This window comes from Aethalodelphis obliquidens, unplaced genomic scaffold, assembly GCF_003676395.1.
Source record: "Aethalodelphis obliquidens isolate GAN/ISIS:26980383/991018 unplaced genomic scaffold, ASM367639v1 scaffold9, whole genome shotgun sequence".
Taxonomy (NCBI): Eukaryota; Metazoa; Chordata; class Mammalia; order Artiodactyla; family Delphinidae; genus Aethalodelphis; species Aethalodelphis obliquidens.
In genome coordinates this window covers 30,923,182-30,937,159 of record NW_020837953.1, presented here as the reverse complement: position 1 = coordinate 30,937,159, position 13,978 = coordinate 30,923,182, and the positions used below count along the sequence as shown (strand labels likewise).

Below are 13,978 nucleotides of genomic sequence, written 5' to 3'. Positions count from 1 at the left end.
TGACTAGTGCAACTAAGAAGAAGGTCATATGCAAAGTCTGAAGCTACGTTCTTGTGCAAGTGGAGAACTACATAGGGAAACAGAGGCAGAATCCCAGTCAAGGACTGGGGTCAACACGGCAGAAGGAGAAGCCTGCAGCACCATGGGTCTATGGGTCCCCCGAAGCATCTGCCAACTTTATGGCCTTTTCCAGTTCACAACTTTTTTCCCCACAAGACAGAAGGGGAAAGGGACAATGAAAACAGCTGACTCATCTCAGGGAAATCACCCTCCTGCCTGCCCCCCCAACCCAGAGGCAAACGAATACAGAAGACAACTTTATGCACTGTTGGTGGGAATGTAAATTGGTGCAGCCACTATGGAAAACAGTATGGAGTTGCCTCAAAAAATTAAAAATGGATCTACCATATGGTCCAGTGATTCTACTCCTGGGTGTTTACCCAAAGAAAACAAAAACAGTAATCCAAAAAGATGTATGCACCCCTAGGTTCATTCCAACATTATTTACAATAGCCAAGATGTGGAAGCAACCTAAATGTCCATCAATAGAAGAATGGATAATAAAAGATGTGGTATATATATATGCAATGGAATATTACTCAGCCATAAAAAAGAATGAAATTGTACCATTAACAACAACATTGGTGGACCTAGAGGGTACTATGCTAAGTGAAATAAGTCAGACAGAGAAAGACAAGTACTGTATGATCTCACTTATACAGTAACAAACACAGTAAAACAGAAACAGAGTTGTAGATACAGAGAGCAAACTGGTGGTTACCAGGAAGGAGTGCGGGGTTGGGCAAAAGAGGTGAAGGGGATTAAGAGATACAAATCTCCAGTTATAGAATAAACAAGCCATGGGGATGTAATACACAGCATAAGGAACATAGTCAATAATATTGTCATAATTTTGCATGGTAACAGATGGTTACTGGACTTGTGGTGATCATTTTGTAGTGGATTTAATTGTTGGATTACTATTTTGTTGACCCAAAACTAACATAATATTGTACATCAACTATGCTTCAATTAAAAAAAAATGTTCCTAGAACCTCCCATCCCACTTACCCACACGCCCTGCCCTTGCTGGGCTTGGCCCGGGGGCTGAGCTGGGTGGTCATAGAGTAGGGGTCTCAAAGGGAGGGGCTAGGAGGGCTGAGGAAGCTGGTCAAGAGGAAGAAAACCTCCCTGTCATGGACTTATTCACCCCCAAATATTATCACATGAATCAAGAAGCTCTGTCCACATCTCCAAGCCTCTTGCCCCTGTTCTCTTAAGCCAGTGGCCCAGTTTTCTCCTTTCCTATATAGCTCTCAAGGACCAGGAAAAGGACTGTACCAGCAGGGGACAAATAAGGAAGGGGTAAGGTTCAGCTCTCTTACCCCGGTTGCCCACACCACCCCTGCCCCCACCAAGAGCTGCTGTGCCCTGGGTTACTTCCCCAGTAATAAGAAAATCTAGAGTGCCTCGGAGATGAAGTCTTCTCGAGGGGGAGAAGGCACCTCAGGATCAATGAGTCACTCCTCTGAGTGCAGAATGAAGTATTGAGACGTGTGGTTCTAAGAACCTTGTAAGAACAGATCAGACTCACCTTAGAAAGGAGCCAAACCAAGCTGTGGCCAAGACCATCCACACCAGAAGCACCGTCTCCCATGCTTGGCCCCAGTTGGAGTCTGAGGAAGGCAGGGTAGGAAGGATGAGAAGCACGTAAATATTGAGTACCTACGGTGTGCCACGAGCTGTACTCATCTCATTTCATCCTTGCTGCTACTCCAAGAACTCAAGATTCTTAACTTTCCCCATTTCACAGGTGAAAATGGTATTAGTTCAGATTCTTTGCACTGGAATCAACAATCCACTGAAGTGAGTGTTTCCGGAAAGGGGGTGGGTGGGGTGAAAAAGGGGTATTAATTTTAAGGATCGGAGACTATGACCTGGAAACACATGGATTAGTACTCACCATGCATTAGATATAGTTCTATGCACTTTTATTTAATCATTATGGCAACCCCATGAAGTAGGTATTAATGTCATTCCCACTTTACAGATGAGAATGAGGGCACAGAGAAGTTAAATAACTCAGCTAGTAAATGATAGGGCCAGAATCTGAACCAAGGTAATCGGGAACCAGAGACTATGCCCTTAGCCATTACACCAGTGGTTACCTAGCTGCCTAGCTAGCTGTCTGATAGCTGACTGGGCCTAAGAACTAATCTGGAATGAGGGCTTTATTCTTCTCTCTGGCTGTAGACCAGCTCTCTCTGGTGGAAAATGACCATAGCCAGCTCCTGATTTCCTAGCTCCTCCATTTAAGAGGCCAATCAGACTAAGACTGGAATTCCAAATTTCTGGAGAAGAGACTCTGATTGGCCCATTATGGTTCAGATCCATACCCCTGGTCCAATCAGTTGAGACAGGGTTGGGGGATGGGGACAGGGTCACGTAATACAGAAGCCCCATCACAGGAAATAGGTGGAGATGGGAGGGACAATTACCAGAAAATGGGGAGGTTGCACTGAGAGGTCACCCAAAAGTTTTCCACTACAGGAAAATGAGACTCAGGAAGACTGGATAATTTGCCCAAGGTCACTGGTAGCAAAGGATGAAGCTCAGATTCGAGCCCAGGTTGATTTGTGTCCAAATTTAAGTCCTTTCCTCCACAGCATACAACCTCCCCACAAAAGTGAAAAATCTTGGTTAGATGCATAAGGTAAGTTCACAAGGGAATTTTCACTCAATCACTATTTGTTAAGCACCTGTTATGTATCCAGCACTGTTCTAGACAGTGGGGTTACATGGTGAGTAAAACAGACAAAAGTCCCTGTTCTCATGAACCTGACATTCAAAGTGATACAACTGAATAAGAACAGAGGCCTGTCTTGGAGAAAATCTCCTTTGGTTGCTGCCCCAGGTGGTGTGGAACATGGAAAGAACTTGGAATTTGACATCTGTCACAGACATTGACTCCTTCTAGACATTTCCCCAGGGACTGCAAACATGAAACCAATTCTTCACCTTTCCCTGTACAGTCTTCCCTTGTTATCTGCTGGGGATTTGGTTCTAGGACAACCACCACCCCACCCCTGCAACTCAAATACCAAAATCTGCAAAGTATTTGCATGTAACCTATGCGCATCCTCTGGTATACTTTAAATCATCTCTAGATTACTTATAATATCTAACACACTGTAAATGCTATTTAAATAATTGTAAATACAATGTAAATGCTATGTAACTAGTTTTTCTTTTTGGAACCTCCTGGAATTGTTTTTTTCGAATATGTTTGATCCATGGTCGGTTGAATCGGTGGATGTGGAACCTGCAGATATGGAGGGAGGGCCAACTGTATCCACACCCTTTGCTGTGATATTTCACAGTGCTCTCTCACTCTGATGCTGGCCTTGGTCATGTGACTTGCTTTGGACAATAGGGTATCAGCAGATGTGATGCAAGTTGGGCCTTAAAAAGCACTTGTGTGATAGGGTTTGCCCCCTCTTCTGCCTCTGCCATTACCCAGGAGAACATGCCAGAAGTAACCCACTGGAGGAGCAGAACCAGAGGGCCTAGTCCTCCCAGCCAAGGTTAGACTAGATCAGCCAAAAACCAGCCAATCTCCAGACATGTGAGCAAGTCCAACCAAAATCAGCAGAGCTGCCTAACTGACCACCAGATGTATGAGCTGATTGTTACATGCTTTGGAAGCATGTGATTGTTTGCTATGTACTATTATTTCGGCGATAGATAACTGGTAAACACCCCCTAACACTGTATTAATTTCCTCTGTGGCCTTGATGGAAAGGTAACTCCAAATGACCCATCCCACTAAAAAAGCCATTTTCCTATCCTCACCCTGGAGGACAGGGCCATGATGGAAACTAACCCCATCAAACACCTTATGTCCTGAGAATTTGAATTTGGAGGCAGTACAGCCAAAATAGGAGATCTCGCTGGAGGTCATTCATCATGCTGGTGGTGGCAGCACTCAAGTGTAAATATGTCTCCAACATGATCCTGGACCCTCCATCTCTCCTTTGCTTCCTGTCTGTCCCCAGACTTGCTTCTACAGCTCCCCATAAATTCTTTGAGCCTTGCCCACATCCCTCCAATAAATTCTCTTTTGCTGAAAATTGACAGAGGTGGTGTCTGTTGCTTGTAGCCAAGAACTCTAACTGCTACTCTGCCAGCTAGACCCAAATTCAAGTCCCAGTCCTACTAATTAGCAGCAATCATTGTGCAGGGACTCGATGAATAGGTGACCTCTCAAGAGATCATTTAGCCCTGGTGTCACCCAAGAACCACAGGGAAATGAGAGCAGCAGTGTCAGGGGCTCTGAGTGCCAACCCCCATTCTGCAGTGGAAGGGAGCAATTATCTCCTCTCCCGACATCTAGGCAGCTGGAGTCTGACTAGGTGACTGACCCATGCTTGCTTCATGGGATGCTCCCACCTGGGTCTTTGAATCTTGGAGGACAGTCTCAAAGACAAGGGAACAGCTGGAACAGTCACAGTGGGGAGAGTGCCGGTGGCATTGTCCTCACAAGCTAGTTCCTAGAGCATGGACTTGGCTCCATGAGCTGCCCACCCTCCTGTTTCCTGGGTCTGGTTCTCCTGCTTTTCTTTCAGCTCTGGGACCCATCCAATGCCCTTCCAATAAATTTCATTCCTAAGTCAGTTTCAGTTACTTGCATCCAAAAACTCTGGTGTAGTAAGGATGATGCCCATTTTACAGAGGAGGAAATGACACTGGCTTGGAATTTGTTTACTTGACCTAGACTTCTAACAGACTAGATTTTGAGCTCTTTGAGGACAGAGCTCTTTGATTCATCTTTATGTCACCATCTCCCAGAACAGAGTCTGGCAATGAGCAGGAACTTTGTGCATTTTTTGGAAAAGAGGAAGGAAGAAAGGAAAGGAAGGAGGAAAACAGAGAGAGGGAGGTAAGAAGGAAAGACAGATGTAAAAGGAAGAAAAGGAAAAAGAAAACTTCCCCCCCACCCCTATAAGTTCAGGCAAACTGTCAGCCTTTTCAGATCCATTTCCAAAGGCTTCCAAAGGAAGCAGTTGAGGTTTCTAGAACTGCACACCCAGAAATGGCACAATCCCAACACTTCCCCCATCTCAGAGGACAGCAGAGTGAAAGCAAGAAAGGGCAGGTTTTGGAGTCAGATTTGGAATTTATCTCCCTGCTGGTTGTATGACCTTGGAACAAACCTCAGTATTCTGATTCAAAAATGAGCATGTGCGTCTGTTGTTTTAAGAGACGTAAAGTGCCTACAGAACAAGGTGCAGGGATTTAATGGTGAACAGACACAGACAAAGCCCTTGCTCCCCTGGAGCTTACAGACTAATAGTGGTTGTGTTGGGGACAAGTATTAATCAAATGAATAGACAAGTAAACGGAAAATTGGAATTGTGTTAGCACTACCTAGGTGAAATGCAGTCTATAATGGAATTCACTGACAGTTTATAATGGGAGAATTCGATCTAGTCCAGGAGGTTGAATAGGGTCTGTGGGAAATATAAAAGATGAGTTAGAGGTCTGGCAGACTGCACAGAGTATGCCCTGGTTAAATGATGAGAAATAACATGGCAAGTTTGAGGAACAAAAAGAAGTAAAAGACCAATAGATTCTTGAAGGGAGACAGGACTAGAGAAATAGACAGGGAGCAGACCCCACAAAGCCTTAGCTACCATGGGAAGGGTTTTGGTCTCTCTCCTAAGAGCAATGGAAAGCCAGTGAAGTGTTCTGAGTGGGTGAGTTAAATGATCAGATTTGCATTTTGGAAAAATAACCCTGGCAATGGTATGGAGAACAAACTGGAGATAGGTCATAATGGACCCAAGAGACTGGTTTAGGTGGCCAATGCAGAAGTCCAGGCAAGAAGAGTTAACAGTTTAGACAGAGGTGGCGGCTTGGAGTGGAAGATGAGAAGACTGAGAGAAATCGATGAATTTAAGATCAAGAAGGTAAAATGGAAAAACTCAGTCAAACTCCACTGAAAGGGTTTTGACAAATAATAGGTACCATTCCCATTCAGTGGAGGGTATTTTTGTTTTTGTTTGTTGCTTGGTTTTAATGATTGTTGTTGCTACAAATAAAATTCCATCAAATAAATAGAAAAAAGAAAAGACTCAGTCAAAGATTGGATTGAGAGGAGGGAGAGGATGGACATTAAGGATGATTGTCCAGGTTTCTGGCTGCCATAACTGGAGGGATGGTGGGGCCATTTACTGACTTGGGGCCTGGTTTGGAGAGAAGCTTTGAGACATCTTGAATTTGGAGGGCCATCAAGATAGCCGAGTGGAGATGTCAAGTGGGCATTTAGATAAATTGGTCTGGACTCAGAGGTGTTTGGGCTAGAGATGTGGATAGGTAACCATAGTTAGTAATTATGCCTTGGACTCAGTGGGCTTGCCTGGGGAGAGAATATAGAGTGAGGATAGAAGAAGTCTAGAGCTGAAACTTGAGAAACAATATTTAAAGTCAAGTAAAGCAGAGAGGGCTTGGGGAGGGAAGCATTGGGAGTTTGGGATTAGCAAATGCAAGCTAGTGTATATAGGATGGATAAACAATGAGGTCCTACTGTATAGCACAGGGAACTATATTTGATATCCTATAATAAACCATAATGGAAAAGAATATGAAAAAGAATATGTATTTGTGTAACTGAATCACTTTTCTGTACAGCAGAAATTAACACAACATTGCAAACCAACTATACTTCAATAAAATGAAAGAAAGAAAGAAAGGAAGGAAGGAAGGAAGGAAGAAAGAAAGAAAGAAAGAAAGAGAGAGAGAAAAAGAAAGAAAGAAAAGCCATGGGACTTTCCTGGAGGTCCAGTGGTTAATACTTCATGCTTCCACTGCAGGGGTGCAGGTTCAATCCCTGGTCAGGGAACTAGGAACCTACATGTTGCTTGCGTAGCCAAAAAAAAAAGAAAGAAAGAAAGAAGAAAAGAAAAGCCAAGAAAAATACATAAGTAAAGTCAGGTAAAGAAGGCTGAATCTGCAAAAGATACAAAAGAGTAGCCAGACAGATGGTGGACAAAGCAGAGAGAATAGATACTTACTGCCTTTGCCTTCCAGCATGCACTCCATGGTAGGCAGAATAAGGTCTCCCCCTTACCCCATTTCCCTGGCCCAAAGATGTCCATGTTCGAATTCCTGGACTCTGTGAATATGTTACCCTACATGGTGAAAGGAGCTGCACAGATATGCTTAAATTAAGGATTTTTGAATAGGGAGATTACCCTGGATTATCCAGGTGGACCCAATGAAATCACAAGGCTCCTTATATAAGGGAGGAAAGAGGGTCAGAGCCAGAGAAAGAAACTTAACAACAGAACCAGGAGCTGGAGTGATGTGGCCATAAGCCAAGGAGCTAGAAAAAGGAAGGGGAGGGATTCTCCCCTAGGAACACAACCTGCCAACACCTTGGTTTTAGCCCCATGAGACCCATTTCAGACTTCTGACCTCCAGAACTATAAGAGAATAAATTGTGTTGTGTGAAGCCACTGCGTTTGTGGTAACTTGTTACATACAGCAGGAAATCAATACATGACCCCTCTTCTTTTGACAACAGTACCCCAATTTTGCTTTGGGGAAAGCAGCTCAATTCTAAGCCTATATACTCCAAAGAAGCTAACTCTAAGCTGGGGCTCCAATGGTGGGGTAGGTGACATAGCCTAAGCCAGTCTCCCATCCCACCCCCTCCCCCGCCAGCCACATTGATCAATCAGGCATATGATCTCAGCCAGCCCCATCAGAGCAAATCTCGGGATTTACGCTAGGGCTGCTGGGGGAAAGGGCCTCACCCCTCTTTGCTGAATGTGAAGGAGGAAGCACGCAGCCCTGGGAGCCACTGGCAGCCATCTCACAACCAGGGGAGAGAGACTGTCTGAGAACCGAGTCCATATGGAATAGTACGGCTGAGAGAGGGAAGAAAAAGAGTAACCGGATCCTAACACAGGGCTGCTGTTCACCTGGTACGCACTGGAATGGCTGATTATTGTTGAAATATTTCTGTTGGTAAGTAAATGCTGCCCAGACCCCCCTGGGAATAGGAGTGACTTTGCCACTTCCTCCTAGCCACCCTTCTGCAATCCCTGAACTTCCCCCATGATCCGGTAACTGAAGAATTAATGTCAGAACCAGCAGGGGACTTCCAGGACACTCCCTCTTACTGTTCTGAGGGTCAATGACAAAGCAAGGCCAGTTGTTAAATATTTTGAATGTCATTCCAGTACTCATACTATGGTTTGAACCCCTCTATTCAACTGGGTCCAAACATCTACTCCTGGACTATTCTGGAGTTACTGAGACAATATGTTCTTTTGATGGTGTTGTTGAAACCAGTAGAAGTCAAGGTTTCTGTCACTTGATAACCCAAAGAGACGCCACACTTTTCCAACCGCTCTCCACTCCCTGCCGTGCGCTGCTGCCCTGAGCTCTGGGCTCCTACTAAGCTAGCGCCTCCCTCTCCTTCCCATCATGATCATCTACCGGGACCTCATCAACCATGATGAGATGATCTCTGATATCTACAAGATCCGGGAGGTCACGGGGGTGGGGTGGGGGGCTGTATCTGCAGGTGGAGGGGAAGATAGTAGGACAGAGGGTAACACTGATGACTTGCTCATTGGTGGAAATGCCTCCGCTGAAGGCCGGGAGGGCGAAGGTACCGAAAGCACAGTAATCACTGGTGTGGGTATTGTTATGAACCGTCACTTGCAGGAAACCAGCTTCACAAGAGAAGCCTACAAAAAGTACATCAGGGACTTCACTGGTGGGTCAGTGGTTAAGAATCCGCCTGCCGATGCTAGGGCCAAGGGTTCGAGCACTGGACCGGGAAGATCCCGCATGCCACTGAGCAACTAAGCCCGTGCGCCACAACTACTGAGCCTGCGCTCTAGAGCCCACGAGCCACAACTACTGAAGCCCACGCACCTAGAGCCTGTGCTCCACAACAAGAGAAGCCACCGCAATGAGAAGCCCACGCACCACAACGAAGAGTAGCCCCCGCTCGCCTCAACTAGAGAAAGCCCACACACAGCAACAAAGACCCAATGCAGCCAAAAATAAATAAATAAATTAATTTTTTTAAAAAAAGTACATCAAAATTATATGAAGTCAATCAAAGGGAAACTTGAAGAACAGAGATCAGAAAGAGTAAAACCTTTACGACAGGGGCTACAGAGCAAATCAAACACATCCTTGCTAATTTCAAAAACGATCAGTTCTTTACTGGTGAAAACATAAGTCCAGATGGCATGGCTGCTCTGCTGGACTCCCATGAGGGTGGTGTGACCCCATGTATGATTTTCTTTAGGGAAGGCTTAGGGATGGAAAAATGTGAACAGATTTGCCTGTTACTTCGGATCTATCAATCACCTATCGTCATAACTGGCTGGCTGCTGCCTTTCATCCACACAACACCAGGACTTAGACAAATGGGACTGATGTCACCTTGAACTCTTCATTTATTTTGACATTGTTTTATTTGGAGTAGAGCCATTGTTTTTGAGGAAAAAAACCACAAAACATGTCATGTAGGTTGTCTAAAAAACGAAATGCATTTAAACTAAACAAAAAACAAAAAAAAAAAGAGACCCCACAAACACCAGGAGATGTGAGGTCACAGAAGCCAGGTGATAAGAGTTTTAAGAAGAAAGGACTGGTTAACAGAGTCAAATGCTGCTGAGAAGTGGAAACACTGAAACCTCATAAACGTGTAAACCATTTGAGCCCAGGGCAAGTGCTCCCAGAGGTGGTTCCTCTCTCTTCTAGTCTCCTACAGCTCCATCCAGAAATATTCATATAGGTTAGATTTAGCTGCATGTAACAGGAAATCCAAAACAGCAGAGACTTAAACAAGAGAGAATTTTATTTCTCTCTCAAATAGAAGTGGCCCAGAAGTAGGCAATAGAGGGCGGGGATGGTACGCCACCAGTATCACGGGCCCAGGCTCCTTGTATCATTCTCTTCTACCATCACGGCAAAGAACTTCCATTTTCAAGGTCACTTCAAGGCCAAAGACAGCCGTTGGAGTACCAAATTCCAGGTGAGAAGAGAAAGGAGGCACAGGGAGAAGAGGCTCACTTAGCTGAGTCAACTCCCTTGAAGTAACATTTCCAGAAGTCCTATCAGCTCTTTCACTTACATCTCTAAAGTAAGTCAGAAAGGGAAAGACAAGTATCGTATAATATTACTTATATGTGGAATCTAGAAAAATGGTACAGATGAACTTATTTGCAAAGCAGAAATAGAGTCACAGATGTAGAAAACAAACTTATGGTTACCAAGGGGGGAAGGAGGGGTGGGATGAACTGGGAGACTGAGACTGACATATACACAGTACTATATATAACATAGATAACTAATGAGAACCTACTGTATAGAATACTGTGTATACTGCACAGGGAACTCTACTCAATACTCTGTAGTGACCTAAATGGGAAGGAAATCTAAAAAACAGTGGATATATGTATATGTATAACTGACTCACTTTGCTATACAGCAGAAACTAACACAACATTGTAAAGCAAGTATACTCCATAAAAACCTTTTACTTACATCTCATTAGCTGGAACTTAGTCACAAGGCTGGCTCCCCGAGGCTGTAAGGAAGTATAGTCTTTAAGCTGGATGCATTGTTACTGCCAATAAAATAGGGGTTCTGGGACTTCCCTGGTGGTACAGTGGTTAAGAATCTGTCTGCCAATGCAGGGGACACGGGTTCGAGCCCTGGTCCGGGAAGATCCCACATGCAGCAGAGCAACTAAGCTTGTGCTCCACCACTACTGAGCCTGCGCTCCAAAGCCCGTGCGCCACACCACTGAGCCCACGTGCCACAACTACTGAAGCCTGCGCGCCTAGAGCCACCACACTGCAACGAAGAGTAGCCCCTGCTCGCCACAACTAGAGAAAGCATGCACGGCACCGAAGACCCAATGCAGCCAAAAATAAATAAATTTATTTTTTAAAAATAGGGGTTCTGTTTTGGAGTAGGGAGAGAATGGATATTAGGTAACCGGCAACATTGCCGCAATTAACTGCTCACATTCGATGGCCCATGTAATGGTCCTTGACAGGTTACAAAATGGTTTTGTCTCCATTGCCTCCCCCTCACCTTCTAACACATCTCTGCAGTAGTTGTCATCACCCCCATTTTTACAATTGGAGAAAATGAGGCTCAGAGATAGGCATTCAGTTACCTAAGGCCAAACAACTAGTGATGACAGAAGTGGGAGACAAATCTAGATCTAACTCCAAGGCCAGGGTTCTTCCGCATTCCCCATCTTGCCTTCCTGAACAATTTTTGGCTGCTGCTGTAATTAGAATTCATTTGTTGTGAAACATCCATAATGTTGCAGGCTGTGAGATCAAGTATTGCTATAAACAATGAAACAATGAACTGCAGAGAGCAATGACCATCTCCTCCGTTTCTAGTCTCCCCCTCCCTCTCCCTAGTGCCCACAGGGTACATAATAAGCCAGGGCACTATAAGTTACTGCCCTCCCTGGACAATGCCCAGCCTGGGGCAACATCAGTGCCAGTTGAGGAGATACGGTAGGGGTATCAGCAGTTAATCTGAGGAGAAATCGGCTTCCTGTCATCCAAGAACAACCGATTTGCATTCCAAGTGTCAAATCATCCTCTCCCTAGGAAAGAGAAAAGAACCAACATTTACTATATCCATTTTACAAATAAGGAAACCAAGGCTGGGGAGGTGAAGTGATTCACCCAGGATTGCACAGCCAGTGACGGAGCTGAGATTCAAAAGATTTGTAGCATTTGCTAATTTCTGTGGCGTAAATACTCAGTCAAGCTACCAACACGACATCTCTGAACACAGAGTTGGGAAGAGATGCTCACAGTAGACCCTCACAAGCCAGGATGACCCAGCTCTAGCACCACTGAATAGCAGACATAACATACTACTGCATTTTTAACACATCTGCCACTTGCTGGAGTGTGAAGGCAGAGACTTTATCTTTTTCTGTCCCCACAGCACATGGCAGAGTGCTACCTATGATGGGCAATCATTAAACATTGGGGAATGAAAGAAGGAAACCCATTCTCTTTTTTTTAAACTAATTTTTATTGGAGTATAGTTGATTTACACTGTGGTGTTAGTTTCTGCTGTGCAGCAAAGTGAATCAGTTATCCATATACATATATCCACTCTTTTTTAGATTCTAGTCCCATATAAGTCATTACAGAGTACTGAGTAGAGTTCCCTGTGCTATACAGTAGGTTCTCATTAGTTATCTATTTTATATATAGTAGCCTGTATATATCAAACCCAATCTCCCAATTTATCCCTCCCACCCCCCTTCCCCCACTTGGTAACCATAAGTTTGTTTTCTACATCTGTGACCCTATTTCTGTTTTGTAAATAGGTTCATTTGTGGCATTTTTTTAGATTCCACATATAAACGGTATCATATGATATTTATCTTTCTCTGACTTACTTCACTCAGTCTGACAATCTCTAGGTCTATCCATGTGGCTGCAGATGGCATCATTTCATTCTTTTTTGTGGCTGAGTACTATTCCATTGTGTATATACATATATATATGCCCACACCCATTTTCTTTTCATGAGGCCATGTTGCCTCAGATAGCCACATGTACCAAAAATATTACATATGTATAGAATTTTACTGACTAAGCTCTTTCACACACAGTAACTCAGGCAGAGTTTGTTGACTCCATGGCAGGCAACCCCACCTTGAACATGCTGGACCCACTGTAAGAACAGCTCCTTTGGAAATCTGAATTTCTCTCCCCTCACCTCACTTCTTCCTACCCCATCCTCCCCCCACTTTTTTCCAACTTTTGTGTGTGTGTGTTAACATAAAATTGACTATTGTAGCCATTTTTTTGGGTCATTTTGTAATTTGATTTATTAAGTTTTGCAAAGGAATTTTATTGCTTTTTATGGAAATTTAATCTTGATCTTCATACCTAGAATCTATTATAATTTTTAATACTTTTAAAATTATTAATATTAGTTTACTCAATCCTTCACTTTATTTCCTGCTGTTTTGCTGCTCGGACGTTTTAGACTTTTAAATTATTTTAGATAGCTCTTCTTCTCACTCCCAGAGGAAAATGACCTGCTCTTGTAATAATCCTCTGGCATTATTCTGATTTCTTTGAACTCAATAAGGGGTCTATTCAAAGGAAATTGAAGTCCTGACATTGAATTCTAAAACAATTCTCCCTTTGACACTTTATCCAATTCTTTTTTTTAAATTTTATTTTATTTATTTTTTTATACAGCAGGTCCTTATTAGTCATCAATTTTATACACATCAGTGTATACATGTCAATCCCAATCACCCAATTCATCACACCAACCCCTCCCCCACCACCGCTTTACATCCATGGTGTCCATATGTTTGTTGTCTACATCTGTGTCTCAATTTCTGCCCTGCAAACAGGTTCATTTTTCTAGGTTCCACATACATGCGTTAATATACGATATTTATTTTTCTCTTTCTGACTTACTTCACTCTGAATGACAGTCTCTAGATCCATACACGTTTCTACAAATGACCCAATTTTGTTCCTTTTTGTGGCTGAGTAATATTCCATTGTATATAATGCACCACATCTTCTTTATCCATTCGTCTGTCAATGGGCATCTGGGTGCTTCCATGACCTGGATATTGTAAATAGTGCTGCAATGAACATTGGGGTGTATATATCTTTTTGAATTATGGTTTTCTCTGGGTATATGCCCAGTAGTGGGATTGCTGGGTCATATGGTAATTCTATTTTTAGTCTTTTAAGGAACCTCCATACTGTTCTCCATAGTGGCTATATCAATTTACATTCCCACCAACAGTTCAAGAGGGTTCCCTTTCTCCACACCCTCTCCAGCACTTGTTGTTTATAGCTCTTCTGATGATGCCCATTCTAACTGGTGTGAGGTGATACCTCATTGTAGTTTTGATTTGCATTTCTCT

At 43.6% G+C, this 13,978-nt stretch overlaps 1 pseudogene; it reads left to right on the top strand.

The window, feature by feature from the left end:
• Positions 1-7,770: 7,770 nt before the first annotated feature.
• On the top strand, positions 7,771-9,588 carry LOC113622411 (translationally-controlled tumor protein-like; annotated as a pseudogene).
• Positions 9,589-13,978: the final 4,390 nt, after the last annotated feature.